This window comes from Euleptes europaea, chromosome 3 (genome assembly GCF_029931775.1).
Source record: "Euleptes europaea isolate rEulEur1 chromosome 3, rEulEur1.hap1, whole genome shotgun sequence".
In the NCBI taxonomy this organism is placed as follows: domain Eukaryota; kingdom Metazoa; phylum Chordata; class Lepidosauria; order Squamata; family Sphaerodactylidae; genus Euleptes; species Euleptes europaea.
The window spans coordinates 34,249,209-34,264,441 of NC_079314.1; positions in this window are offsets into that span (position 1 = coordinate 34,249,209).

Sequence of the window (15,233 nt, forward strand, 5' to 3'; positions counted from 1 at the left end):
AGGTTGGGAGATTTGGGGGTGGAACCCTGGGAGGGAGGTGTTTGGTGAGGTGAGGGGAAGGACACTTGTGACATTTTTGTAGTATGTTTAAAAATTTGTTCAGATATTTCTACCTTATTTTTCTCCCAAAGCAGTTTAAAGCATGGTTGTCCCATTCCCCGTTTTGTCCTAACAAGCAGCCTTTAAGGGAAATTAGGCTGAGAAAGACTGGCCCAAGGTCACCCAGTGAGCTTCCATACCGGAGTGGGGATTTGCACCTCCCACATCCTGGTCCAACAGTCTGACCACTACCCCAGACTCGCCCACTACAAAGTACAGAGAGAACACAGGTGAGCCAAAGAGCCATTCCTAGAGAGTTGGCTCAGTTCTTGCACCCTCAAAGGGCTTTGGTGCTTCATCCAATCCACAACATCTGTATGTTCAGACAAGATACTTATTTATAGAGTTGTGCAAAAAAACAAAAAACGGTAAATTTCGAGTTCAGGTTTATTGGGCCCGTTTTTTTCCAGTAAACCTGAAATAAGCCAAATACCCATACCAGTAAAGGGGTATTTGGATTTATTTCCGGGTTTACTCAAAAATCTGGGCCCATTTTAGTCTATGTATATTTTTCTGAAGCTCCTGTGGGACATTTTTTGAGACAGGGTTCCCAAATTTTCAGGGTAGCTTTGAGGGACTCTCCTTGCATGAACTGCAAAGTGTGGAAAAGATCAGATCAGGGGGTCCAATTTTATGGGATTCTGAAGGGGTTGCCCCCTCCTCCGTAGAGAAACATTGTAAACTTTACAATGCTTCTCTATGGAGGAGCATGTTGACCCCTTTGGGACCCCATAAAATTGGACCCCTGACCCAATCTTCACTGAACTTTGGGGTTCATGCAAGGAGAGTTCCTTGAAGCTACCCTGAACATTTGGGAACTCAACCTCCAAAAAATACCACCCCCAGAGCTCATCAAAAAAATCCCCACAGGGAAAAGCCTGGGGAAAGCCAAAGCCGAAAAAAGTCAAATACCTATTCGGCTGATTCAGTGATTGGCTATCCGGCTTCGACTTAATTCCCAATTTTAAAATTCGGGTTAAATTAAAACTGAAAGAAGCCGAAAAGGCCTTTTTCGAGTTTATTTTCAGTTTGAGTTTATCGATATGCACAGCCCTATTTATTTGCTGCAAAGGAGCAACTCGCCTTGGTGCATATCTGGTACATTGGTCTTGTCATCTGTGATGGAGGGCTTTGCCAAACATCCACCCAGGAATCGGGGGGGTGTGTGTGATCAAACTCCCACCACTTAGCAGGACATTACAGGTTTACCAAGTGGCTCATGTCCTAAGCCATCACTTGATAAATGGCTGTCTGTACTCACCTTGAGAGAGTCATCCATAATACGCAAAGGGGTCAGCATCCCAAAGCACCAAATTTGTTGTTTATAAGAATAACCCTGTCACTTTCCAGAATACCCCCATTTCCCCATAAAGAAAAGGGTTGCTTCCTGTTTAGAAGGCAGGGTGGAAGAGGACCACAGGACATCTCACATTAGGGTTGCCAACCTCCAGGTACTAGCTGGAGATCTCCTGCTATTACAACTGATCTCCAGCTAATAGAGACCAGTTCCCCTGGAGAAAATGGCCGCTTTGCCCATTTGACTCTATGGCATTGAAGTCCCTCCCCTCCCCAAACCCCATCCTCCTCAGACTCCGCCCCATAAACCTCCCACTGGTGGCGAAGAGGGACCTGGAAACCCTATCTCAAATTAAATCAGAAAATGAATATATGTTGTGGGGGTATATTCCTGGGCTGAATATGAAAACAGCTGAGCGGTAATGAACAGACTTACTGGAATAGCTAGCATGGGTGTCATGTGAATGCCAAGCACCAGCTCTGTGTTATCTCTACACTAAAATGTGTTAGTTTTACACCAGTTTAACAAGACGCCTGGGAACGATAGTTTGGTGAAGGTGCTAAGAAATCACTCGTAATCCCCCTACTGCAGAACTACAATTCCCAGGACTCCTTACGGAGGGGGAAATAACTATTAAACCAGTTATATCCAGCATTGTGAATGCAGATATACCCTCTGAGACCTTGGATCAGCCCCAATCAAAGGACCAAACTTTGGGAAATGAAAATTGCCCATTTAAAAGGATTTGGCCTATAATGAGGTAGTTCTGTACGAAAAAGAGAAGTCAAAGATTGACATTAAAGGTAACAATGCTCAAATGCTTCAAGACAAACCGAGTCCTAAATGCAGCTCCATGTCGGAGCATCAAAATGTTCACAGCGCCGTCTTCATAAGAGTCTGAAAGTTGCCGGACCAACGCATCTTGAAATGGTTTTGCTCGAACCGGGAAAGAGCCTTTTCTTCTTGTGAGGGGAATTAATCTCTTTCATCTCTGATTTTCCTTCCCCCTCAAAAAAGCCATCTCTGGGCAAGCCAGGAAATAGCCTGTCCCTCGCTATAAAGGAAAGCTTGGATTCTGCACAAAAGGATGTGCCCTCGAGCCCTTGGTTTGAGATGCAGGATGTTCTCTGCCTTTAAACTGCAGGCAGGCTGGCTTTTCAATAAAAGATATCATCCCCCCCTGACTGCAAAATGATTAATGTGATAGCATTTCAGAAATTTCCAACCTGTGGGTATCCCCGACACTCGCTCCACATCCTGGAGCAAACGCTGATTAGAAATTCTCAGGGGCCGCCTCATCTCCGCTGGTAATGAGATGCCCTCATTCTTTGCAGCCTCCTCTCGTGAGTCTGGCCTCCCAGGCATGGAGCTGCACATTTCTCGGGTCATGATGACTCGGGAGAGGACAACTTCCATTAACCTAGGCTTAAGAGGAAAGGGGAGAATCGACTGGATGGGGGTGGCATGAACACCTATGACAGAGAGGTAAGAACGGCACAAGACCTGGGGGCCTCAGCCCTTCAGCGGGTAGGGATGCCAGTCTCCAGGGACCCCCTAGAAATATAGCTCACATCCAGACTACAGAGATCAGTTCCGCTAGAGAAAATGGATGCCCTGGAGGATGGGCTCTTTGGCATTGTACCCCACAGAGGTCCCTGTCCTCCCAATGGCTCCATCCCCAAATCTCCAGGAGTTCCCCAACCTGGAACTGGCAACCTGACCTCCCCACCCCCTGCTTAGAGTTGCCAGGAGAGAGAGTGAGCCAATAGAGATCAGTTCACCTGGAGAAAATTGCCACTTTGGCAATTGGACTCTATGGCATTGAAGCCCCTCCACTCCCCAAACCATGCCCTCCTCAGGCTCCGCCCCAAAAACCTCCCACTGGTGGTGAAGAGGGACCTGGCAACCCTACTAGGAACAGAGAAAGACCTAGTCCCCCCTTCATAGTTGTTAACATCCTGCTAGAAGAAGGGGTTGGATTAACTGATAAGCATCATTAATATTTCCCTATAGGATGGGGATAGAGTTGCCAGGTCCCTCTTCGTCACCAGCAGGAGGTTTGGGGGGCAGAGTCTGAGGAGGGTGGGGTTTGGGGAGGGACTTCAATGCCATATAATCCAATTGCCAAAGTGGCCATTTTCTCCAGGTGAACAGATCTGTATCTGCTGGAGATCAGTCATAATACAGGAGATCTCCAGCTAGCACCTGGAAGTTGGCAACCCTAGGTGGGGACTTCCCCACTACCTCTGAAAGAAACAGTGGTTTATTCCCTGTGAAAGAAGCCCCCATTGGAGAAAGGGCTTCTGGCCAATTATAGGCCAATGATTGAGCATATGGGGGCAGAGCAACTATAGCATTTCCTAGATGACTGATCTGCCCTCCAGCCTTTTCACCCTGCTTTCAGGCTTGACTAGGGGGTGCTCCAGTGGGTGGTCTCTACTTGTATATTAATAAGGAAAATACTTTTGTTGTTGTTTGGTTTGCTCTCTCAGCCGACCCTGCCTAGCTTCCGAGATCTGATGAGATCAGCCTAGCCTGGGCCATATTTCTATATTACAGACTAGGAAACGGCTCCCTTCAAGGCAAATGGAAAACTGATAAAAGTTTAAAGAATTTTAATGATGAAAAGAGAACCTTTGCCAGGGTCAGATCTTCTTTTCTGACCCTGCCATGTCCTCTTACAGAATTAAATAATATATTGTAGCCCACAGGCGGAAGGTATTAAATTCTCTTCCAGTTGAAGGTTGGGTGGACAACGAGGGAATGAGAGAGGCAGGTGTTAAGGGTGTGGGTGGCCATTTATGCAGGGTCGATTTTGATGCTCACTCAAGGCTCCTTTTTTAAAAATCCGACCTTTAAAATGACTATTCACGGTCCCGATGCAAGAGGAGAAAGTCAAACAAATTCCACCACCCCCACTCACCTGCTCCTTCATTTGCATAGCCATTAGCAATCATCGTTTGCATAGCTAAGCCGTGGCTGTGATTCTTCATGCTTCCTTCAGTGAATGCTTCGATGCGGGAGCGGAGCAAATACAAAAGGTCGCGTTAAAGGGGCTCTTAAGAAATGCGAAGCAGGTATGCCCCAGCTTCACAGTGACATCAGGAATGATGGTTCAGTGTGAAGAATTAAAAAATATGCGGGCACTTCAGCCCGGAATGCGCTGCTAATTACCAAGCATAAACGGCCTGTGTGCTGCATTCTTGGCAGTTTCAAAAACCCATCTCAGCAAGAAGGGGCTGCAGAACTAGTACACAGGGATCTTTGTCCATTTAAAATGAACAAAATGGAGCTGCTTTAAACACAGGTTTTTAAAAATGCGGGTCCAGGGATGATTATCCTGCCCTCCCACCGCCAATTTGGCATGTCTGTTTTTATTGTGTGAGGTGGAAAATATAATAATTATGCCAATATCAGCCTTCCGCCCCCTCACAGAACACATCTGTGAAAATTCTGTGTGGGCTTCCGCTTGTCTTGTTCTCGCAAATGATGAATTGCGTCCTATTCATGAATCCTTTCCCTTGCAGAACCCTCCCAGAGGCAGTTCTTCTCCTGCACATCAGTGCGAGACCCACCTGAGGTCAGTCAATTTCTTAGGCTTTCTAAATCACAATGGATAGTCATTTTAATTCCTTATCATTAAATTTTTAACTGCGAACACGTAATGAACGCTGTAGCTTTTCCAGATACACTCTGGCTTCACACTCACGGCTGGCAGAATGGATATCTGTAGCTTCTAAAAGGAAAAAATGCAACAATTTTTTAAAAAAATTCCTGATTGCTTTATGTTTTCCCCCTAGCTGGTTTACTAACTGGGAAGAAGGGAAGGGACCTTCCACTGTTGCCTACCTTGTGGCCGGAATTGCAGTTATGTTGCTGTTCCCCATTTCACCATCTTGAGGAGAACGTCCTCTAGGGGCAGACAACCACACCAGCATGCGGCAATTGTGCCGTATGCAGATGGAACAGCGGAATCATCTACCAATGGAAGGTAATTACAGAGGTCACACAATCTTATTTAAGAATCCAGCGGGGCACCTTTCCGTTTGGGGAAGGGCTGCGGTTCTCCTCGCACCGCTCAGCGACCGCCGCTGTTGTCTTTCCCGCAAATTGATATTAGATTAAACTGCTTGCTCATTCCATTATGTATTTCGTTTTGTAATTGTGAAAGGACGCGCACGGAATGCTCCAGGGATGCAGCCAGCCCTAATGCGGTGTCGAAATGGGCTTCCGGGCCACCAGCTGAGTTTGGAATTAGAAAAACACACACGCTCTCACCCACACACCTTGGTGAGTAATTTAAAAACCTACTGGACCAAATCAAATTAGATTTAGAGACCTAAAACATACAATGGGACATGGATGTTTTAGCAGGAGACATCATTCCAAAGTTTTAGGCCATCGCCAGGACTCAGGTCAGCTACACACCATTTTTGTTAAGCATCAGTTTCCACCATCTGTGGCCCAGAAGGAAGGATGGATGTCAGATTGGAACCAACTCTAGTTCTAACCTTGTCTGTCTTTTCCACATGATGGTTCGAAAATGTCCCTACTTATCCGGAGACTGGGGAGGTATCCACAACAGCCAGATATCACATCTAAATTGCCAAGTACTTGTGTGAGTTTTTTGAGTCCATCTGTTCAGCCACCCATCCCAGCATGGAAGACTGTTCCACTGAGATGCAAGTGACCATGGAACTGAGACAGAAAAAGTGGGAGCATTTTGGCCAATGAGCAAGTAGGGTTCAGAATCTTAATTTCTGTTCTCTCGCCTTCCTTCATTGTACTAAAAGGTGCTTTCTGTTAAGGTCCTGGAAGGAAAAGACCCAGAGGTTGGGACTTAGTTGCCCTCTCTCCTTCAGCACTGGCCTCTTCTTGCGTGAACACATGAAGCTGCCTTAAACTGAATCAGACTGTTGGTCCAACAGGGTTTGTCTTGTCTGCTTTGAATGGCAGCAGCTCTCCAGGGTCTTCAGCTGAGGTCTTTCCCATCACCACCAGATCCTTATGGGATTGAACCTGGAACCTTCTGCTCTTCCTCTGAGCCACAACCCCTCCCCTCTGAGATGCCCACTGCTCACCAACTTAGATCAGTTCACAGATCTCCTCCACTGGTCCCAAGTGGGGAAGGCTTTAGTGAGAGGTCTGGAATTCTCCGTTTTGTCACTTTCAAGAGCATGCAAAGCTACTTTTTGAGAGGTCATAGGACTGAAGTTCCCTTAGGTTGGCTATTTATTTTCTCTGTTGAGCTGGAGATTTTGCTGTGCACTGGAATTAGATTTGCAGTGGGTATTATGTGACTATCAGCACATTCCTGAAAGCCACAGCAGCCAGGGACAACGTGGCCACAGGGCTGCTGTGGCGCCTCCAATGAGGTTTGGTGGCCTCTGTGGGGGGAAAGGCCACATAGCAAACAGTGATGCTGTGCCACCCAAAGGGTGGTATGGCAACACCATTGAGTTAGGGGGCGTTCCCAGGCCGAAAGGGGTTAGGAAGTTGCCTAATGGCAGTTCTGCCCCCAGGAACGCCTCCCGAGACACCAGCATGGGGACTTGCACTGGGAGAATGCTGGTGGGAGGCCACGCCAGCGTCCAGGGGCCGCGCTGCCACCGCAGTCCAAAGGAACCAGCATAAGCACCCCTATGCCGGCATCCATGCCAGTTTGCACGGCAGAAGTGGCACGGACGCCAACGTAGGGCTCACATCTCCTCCTAAGACCATTCGAGTGCCCCCCCCCACTTCAGGAATGCACAGTTAGCTCCTTTTAACTGGTTTGTTGTAAGCTGTTTTGAACTATTCTGGAGAGGTGGGATATAAATTTAGAATGGAAGAAAATCATCACAGCCAAAACTGGAGATTGGAAGGCTTGCAGAAAATGGAAACAGTAGTCATGGATCAGAACTTATGATCATAAAACCTTAGGCATTTTGGCAGGTTATTGGAAGAATTCTGTTTCCATGAGACTTTTCTTTGCAAATAATTCCCAGATTTTTTATTGTTTTGTTGCATGTAATTGTGTCTTTGCAGTTATGTTTGCTACAAGTCCTAATCTACTCCAAAACACTGAAGCTCACAGCCGCTTTTCCAGGGTTAGCGAACCAGCTGTCTGGACTGCACAGTGATCCACAAGGGATATTGTATGGAAAGTAATGCTTTTGAGATATTAGACAGTGTCCCCCTCCTAGCTTTATAATTTTGTGGAGAGGACCCACACTTCAAATTCTGCAGGAGTGGGAATTTGGATGGCCATCACACAATCAAGAGTGCCCCAAGAACCTTGGGATCTCGACCCATGTCTCTTCGTGGATCTCGGCAGTGATTAATATAATCAGACCTGTAGTGTTCAAAATTTCTAATTTGTCCTAATTGCCAGAAAAAGAGATGCTAGCTCAACCATTATCATGTGGCATAGATGACTGACAGGAGTATGCTTTGGCTCTGTAAACCCTCAACTTTGACATGGACTCCCCATGTAGCTGTAACTTGAGTGAAGACCAGTCCACATCCGCTGGTCCACTCAAAGCTTGTCTTCCCTAGTCTGACTATCATGGTATTTGTTGACTAGTATTGATCTTCCTGGATGGCCCAGGCTAGCCCGGTGTCCTCAGATCTCAAAAGCTAAGCAGGGTCAGTCCTGGTTAGTTCTTAGCTGGGAGACCACTAAGGAAGTTCAGGGCTGCTCCGCAGAGGCAGGCAATGGCAAACCACCTCTGAACATCTCTTGTCTTGAAAACCCCATGAAGGGTCACCATAAATCAGCTGCGACTTGATGACAATTTACATAAACATTGATCCTCCTGCTCTGTGCCAAAGGAAAGAAGTCCACGGCTCATATAGCTTGGAAAGCTATGCATGCAAGAGAGCAAAGAGGACAAACTCACATGCTCCAATGAGGTTTCTTACAGGGAAGGTAGGAGCAGAGTTTGACTGCCCATTGAAGCTGGACCTGCTCCCATTTTTCCCCTTCTCCTTGGACACATGAAATTGCCTTGTACCGTATCACACCAGTGGTCCATCAAGGTTAGTACTGTCTACTTAGACTGGCTGCAGCTCTCCTGGGTCTCAAGTCAAGGTCTTTTGCAACACCTACTATGCACTCTTTTTAGCTGAAGATCCTGGGGATTGAACCTGGGATCTTCATGCCAAGCAGGTGCTCTACCATCAAGCCATAGCCCCTCCTTCTTCCCTATCCCTCTGCAGAGCTGCATTCCAGCTCAGCTGCATGAGACTAAACCATGACACGGGAGGGAAGAAAGCATGGTATCGCCTGATCTCATCAGATCTCGGAAACTAAGCAAGGTCAGTACTTGGATGGGAGACCACCAAGGAAGGCTCTGCAGAGGGAGGCCATGGCAAACCACCTCTGCTTCTCACTTGCCTTGAAAACCCCTTGCTGGGGTCTCCATAAGTCAGCTGCAACTTGACGGCACTTTACACACACATAATATGAGCACAAGAGGAGAAATGTTGGTCACACACATGAGCTACTGGCAAATAATGGGTGTAGAAGAAGAACCAACAGTAGTCCTGTCTGAAAAGTGACACAAAAACTATGGCAAGCCCTGTGCAGACATTGCGCCGATTCCCCTTTTCTCAGCCTGCTACCAAACCACCTGAGCAAACAGAATTCTCCACATTGTCTCTCAGTAGCTTTAAGGAATCTATTATGAGTGATACCTGAGAGGACATCAATCTTCATGAATGAGGGGAGAATGAAAAGGTGCAGTCAAATGTGAGTTAGCCCATCTTTTCTGACAAATGAAGATAAATACAGGATGGCGCCCCTCACTAAGTTGTTTGGCTAGTTAGATCCGCAGAATACACCTTTATATACTGGAGCCACCGTCTATGCACCTGTGTATACAATACAACTGTCTTCATGTACAGAACAAAGATTCTTAAACTGTGGGTTGCAACATATGGGGTCGCATAACTGATTTAAAAAAAAACCACCTCTGTTCATCTGTTGCCTTGAAAGCATCGTGGTCCTGGGGTTGTCATGAGTCAGTTGCAACTTGATGGCACACAATTGTTATTACTGTTTCTTGCTAGTGTGTGTGATAGAAGAAGAAGAGTTGGGGTTTTTATATGCTGGTTTTCTCTACCTTTTAAGGAGAATAAAACTGGCTTACAATCTCCTCCCCTTCCTCTCCCTACAACAGACACCCTGTGGGGCTGAGAGAGCTCTAAGGAAACTGACTAGCCCAAGGTCACCCAGCTGGCTTCATGTGTAGGAGTGGGGAAACCAACCTGGTTCACCAGAATAGAGTCCGCCACTCATGTGGAGGAGTGGGGAATCAAACCCAGTTCTCCAGATTAGAGCCTGCCGCTCTTAACCACTACACCACACTGTCTCTCTAGGGCACACATATCCCTTAGAAATGCATCCCATGTATATTGTCCTTCTGGTCAGTGCTCAGTTTTAAACACTGGCTGAAGCGGAGTGGTATTCCAGTATTCTGTCCCTGATCCAGTATCCCGAAAACCACCAGATTGATGCATCCGTCCTTGATCAGTTAGAAGGTGGCGGAGAATGGTGCTCTTTCAGGGGGGAAAACTGCACACCCTTCAAAATGCCCCTTTTTGCTGTTAAAAAAAGGGGCCCATGAAAATTCAGCCGGCCCTTATTTGGAGCCACCCTAATTAATGCACAACTCCTGGCAGGAGGACGCAGGTAAAATGGGGTGGCGCACACCAGTGCTTTGAGCTTAATTATGGTGTTCACAGTCATAAACGGCGCCACAAACTTCCCCATGACCTGCTTTCCTGGCAATTTCGATTTCAGTCTTCATTAATTCAGGTATTGCACCTCAGTGGTAGACAATGAGCCACAGCATGTTCCTAACATTTACCGAGTTGTAGAGGTGTGCGTGTGTGTGTGTGTGTGGGGGGTGCATTTGGAGGGGGCCTGAGCTGGTCTGAGGCAGATTCTTCAGCCTCGGGAAGCAAAGCGAGATCTACAAAGAAATCAATTCAATAATAATTACCATCGATTCCAATGGGTAACCATTTCTAACACTGACCCAGCAAGAAGGGGGAGAGGAAATTCTCTGTATTTCTCACTCAAGGGATCCTCTCTCCCAAATTCTAGGCAGATGTAAGAAATTATTCACATTTCATAGGCAAAATTCTCATTTCCAGAGAGGCTATATATAAGAGGGGTAGGAGCCCCGAGGTGCAGTGGTAAGCTGCAGTCCTGCAGTCAAAAGCTCTGCTCACGACCTGAGTTCGATCCCGACAGAGGTTGGTTTCAGGTAGCTAGCTCAAGGTTGACTCAGCCTTCCACCCTTCTGAGGTTGGTAAAATAAGTACCCTGCTTGCTGCAGGTAGAGTTTAGATGACTGGAGAAGGCAATGGCAAACCACCCCATAAACATAGTCTGCCTAGTAAACATCGGGATGTGACGTCACCCCATGGGTCAGGAATGACCCAGTGCTTGCATAGGGGACTACCTTTACGGAAGCTTGCCTCTACTTCCTGGGATCTCTTCAGCTCACAAATGGCACCGTGTTTATGTGTTGGTGTTTGTTATTTAAACTGAATGTGTAGGGTTTCCAGCTCTGGGTTGGGACATTCCTGGAGATTTGTGGGGTCAAGGCTGGTGAGGGCAGGGTAGGAAGAGGGGGAGAAACCTCAACAGGGTATAATGCCAAAGAGTCTACCCTACAAAACAACCATATTCAGGGGAACTGCTGACTGTAGACTGGAGAGCAGCTATAATCCTGGAAGATCTCCCAGCCCCACCTGAAGGTGGGCAACTGGGTGTTCCAGTTTATGCAATGGCATGCTGATGTTTTTAGCAATTTTCTCAGATCTGCTGAACAAGAAAGAACTGTTCAGGGGGAAACATGGGCTGCTTAATATTTGTATATGAAATTACAGCCATGGAGAGATCCCAGATCATTAGGGTTGCAACTTGCCAACCTCCAGGTACTAGCTGGGGATCTCCTGCTATTACAACTGATCTCCAGCCGATGGAGATCAGTTCACCTGGAGAAAATGGCCGCTTTGGTAATTTGACTCTATGGCATTGAAGTCCCTCCCCTCCCCAAACCACGCCCTCCTCAGGCTCCGCACCCAAACACTTCCCACCGGTGGCAAAGAGGGAACTGGCAACCCTACAGATCCTTAATCCATGGCTTGCTCGCTCTCACTCAGGGGACTACGACTAGAAGAGGGAATTGGCACAAATGGCCCCTCCTTGTGGTGAGAGAGGGGGGAGAGCCAGTGTGGTGTAGCGGTTAAGAGTGGTGGTTTGGAGTGGTGGAGTCTGATCTGGAGAACCGGGTTTGATTCCCCACTCCTCCACATGAGCGGGCAGAGGCTAATCTGGTGAACTGGGTTGGTTTCCCCACTCCTACACACAAAGCCAGCTGGGTGACCTTGGGCTAGTCATAGTTCTATTAAGAGCTCTCTCAGTCCCACTTACCTCACTGGGTGTCTGTTGTGGGGAGGGGAGGGGAAGGGAAGGTGATTGTAAGCCGGTTTGAGTCTCCCTTAAGTGGTAGAGAAAGTCAGCATATAAAAACCAACTCTTCTTCTTCCTCCTCCTCTTGAGCACGTGAAGGGAAACTTACACGAATAGAATGAAGGCATGAGTGAGAATAGAAACTGGGACTGTTCATTCACAAAGAGATAGAAGCTGCCCACCATCAGCAGTTAGATATTTGCAGGGGTTAAAGGGAAGGTCCCAATTTGGCAATCAGGATAGTAACCATTATTCCATAATGTTAAATGCAAAGTTGGGCAGAACTCAGGTGTACCAAAGGAAATGGGAGAAAAGATTTGAATAGAAGGTAGGAACTGGATATGACTTGGGTCCCCTGACAGTTTAACCAGTGTGAATCTAATACACTTTTCATAAAAACATATCTCCTGCATCAGATACTTTTTTCAGCCGACAAAAATAATCCTTTTCCCACTCAGTTCCTATTTGGGAGCAATACCCCAAAACACAAAGGCACCTTCGGCATTCTATTGTTCAGCTTCCTAAAGATATTTCAGACTATCATCCATCTCTGGACTCTTCAACTCTGGGGTTTAAAAGGAAACATGGAGATTTATCTTAAATGTATTGTTAATCTCCTATCTGCTGCTAGAATTAATTTAGCAGCCAATTCGGGGGAAAAAATGTTCTGAAGCTTCAAGGCTTTCAAGAGAGAGCTGAAATGACAAAATTGACAAACTAAACTATACAAGAGTCAGGGAAGGTCATCAAATAGACAATAAGTCTACAGAACTCTCACCAGGCACCGTTAATTCATTACTGGAATGAAACATTTAACGATAGAAGACCACCATCTGTTCTGTTTTCTTTACCGTAGTTTCCGTCTTGTTTTTGTTGTATTTTTTTTCTTTCATTTTCCTTTCGCAGTTTTCACTTGTTATAAATTTGTATATGTTATGCATACTGTGCTGTATAATTTAAAATAGACTTTGGAACTGTGGATATTTTAAAAATGTTCAGCTCGGTATTAGAAAGAAAGCTGATCTTATTTCAGCCAAATGTACATCTAATTGTATCAGGGGTATGTTGACAATGACTGAGTTTATGGGCGACTGGTCCCCATTTATTCATTATCTAAATATCATGAAATAAAGATGTCATGTTATATATGCTAATAAACAAATAATAGGTAATAAATCTGCAGTTAGCAGAACAGATGGCAGATAGTGGTTCTTTAATGACACCTGTCAAAAGGGAAACATAATTTGCTGTGTTCCCAGGGGAAGAAACATCTTAGATTCCACGGGGGGGATGTAGAAGTCATTTCCCCACTATGACTGTGAAAACTGGGATTAGGGTCAAGCATGCTCACTCAACAAGAAAGGGATGAAGGGGAAAGTTTCCTTTAAAGGAGATTTGTTGCCTCAAATAAACAGCCACGAAAACCATTCAGACATTATAACCATATGTATGTACGTGCCATCAAATTGCAACTGACTTATCATGTCTCCAGCAATGGTTTTGCAAGGCAAGTGAGAAGCAAAGGTAGTTTGCCATTGCCTTCCTCTGCAGAGTCTCCCATGGTAGTATCCGATCCAAATATATACCCTGCTTAGGGTTGCCAGGTCCCTCTTCACTGCCAGCAGGGTGGAGCCTGAGGAGGATGGAGTTTGGATAGGGGAGGGACTTCAATGCCATAGAGTCCAATTGCCAAAATGCCCATTTTCTCCAGGTTAACTGATCTCTATCGGCTGGAGATCAGTTGTAATAGCAGGAGATCTTCAGCTAGTACCTGGAGGTTGGCAACCCTAACCCTGCTTAGCTTTCAAGAGCTGACAAGATCAATCTAAACCATGCCACCTTCTCTCCATCATAATCATAGAGGCTAACAAAGAAAGGGCCAGTCATAGGGTTGCTAGATCCAGGTTGGGAAACTCCTGAAGATTTGGGGGTGGAGCCTGGGGAGGACAGGGACCTCTGTGTGGTACAATGCCATAGAGTCCACCCTCCAAAACATCCATTTTCTCCAGGGGAACTGATCTCTGTAGTCTGGAGATAAGCTGTAATTCCAGGGGATCCCGAGGTCCCACCTGAAGGTTGGCATCCCTAAGAACATGTCAGACTGTTCACAGGAAGCTGAGAGACTACTCTTCAGCACTAGCATTGCCAATCTCCAGGTAGTAGCTGGAGATCTCCAGCTATTACAACTGATCTCCAGCTGATAGAGATCAGTTCCCTTGGAGAAAATGGCTGCTTTGGCAATTGGACTCTATGACATTGAAGTCCCTCCCCTCCCCAAACCCCATCGTCCTCGGGCTCTGCCCCAAAAACCTCCTGCCAATGGCGAAGAGGGACCTGGCAACCCTATTCAGCACCCTTTTTAATAAACCACCGGCCCACACTAAGGAATACTAGAAAGTGAAACATCTAAAAAAGGATAATGGATTGGAACTGATCTCTATCGGCTGGAGATCAGTTGTAATAGCAGGAGATCTCCAGCTATTATCTGGAGGTTGGCAACCCTAATAATGGAGGAATTTCCCATATTGATTGATGTATTTATATACCCACTTTTCTCCTGGGCATCCCAGGACTCAACATGGGTAAAACAATGCAAAGCAATACAGAATTTTGATAAAACAAACATTAAAATGCCACATTAAAAGCAAATCCCAAAACAACAAATTCCCCTACCAGCAGGTTATTCCCCCTTTGCCAGGGCTCAGGCCTTGATGGGAAGAACAGAATTGCTTCTCAGGAATGTGCAAGGAGCAGCAGGCCTTCAAGTATATGGGCCCAAATTCATGAAGGGATTCAATGGTGCTGGCAGGAGCAAGAATTTTTTTTAGACACGTCTCATCAGTCCTCTTTAGGAAACATTAAAACCTCTATGGTTTTAAAATACAGCTTCCAGCTGCTCCCAGAGAGATGTCACACTGCTTCCTGGTTTTCCTGGAAGTGATGGCATGCCATCGCTGACAAACCCACACACCCTCCCCTAGTTTCCCACTGCTAGTCCTGGTAACCCTATATTGACATGCCGCAGGAACCTCAACCAAGAGCCTGTCTTCCACCTGGGAGACCTCCTCGTTTCACGCACAGGCACAATCACCAGCTATATGATATGCCATCCGCACCTCCAGCTACTTGCTGTAAAATGCTGGTTTTCTCCCTGAGGATTCCCCCCCCCCTGAAAAACCCCCTCCACACACACACACACAGAGAGAGAGAGAGAGAGAGAGAGAGAGAGAGAGAGAGAGAGAGAGAGATGAACTACGAGCCACCAGGAACATTACCCCTGATAATATCACAGCCCACCTTGCAACCAAGCTTTGTCACTTTGTCATCGGAAGAAGTGGACTTTAGTTCCCAAAATCAAATGATGGGATG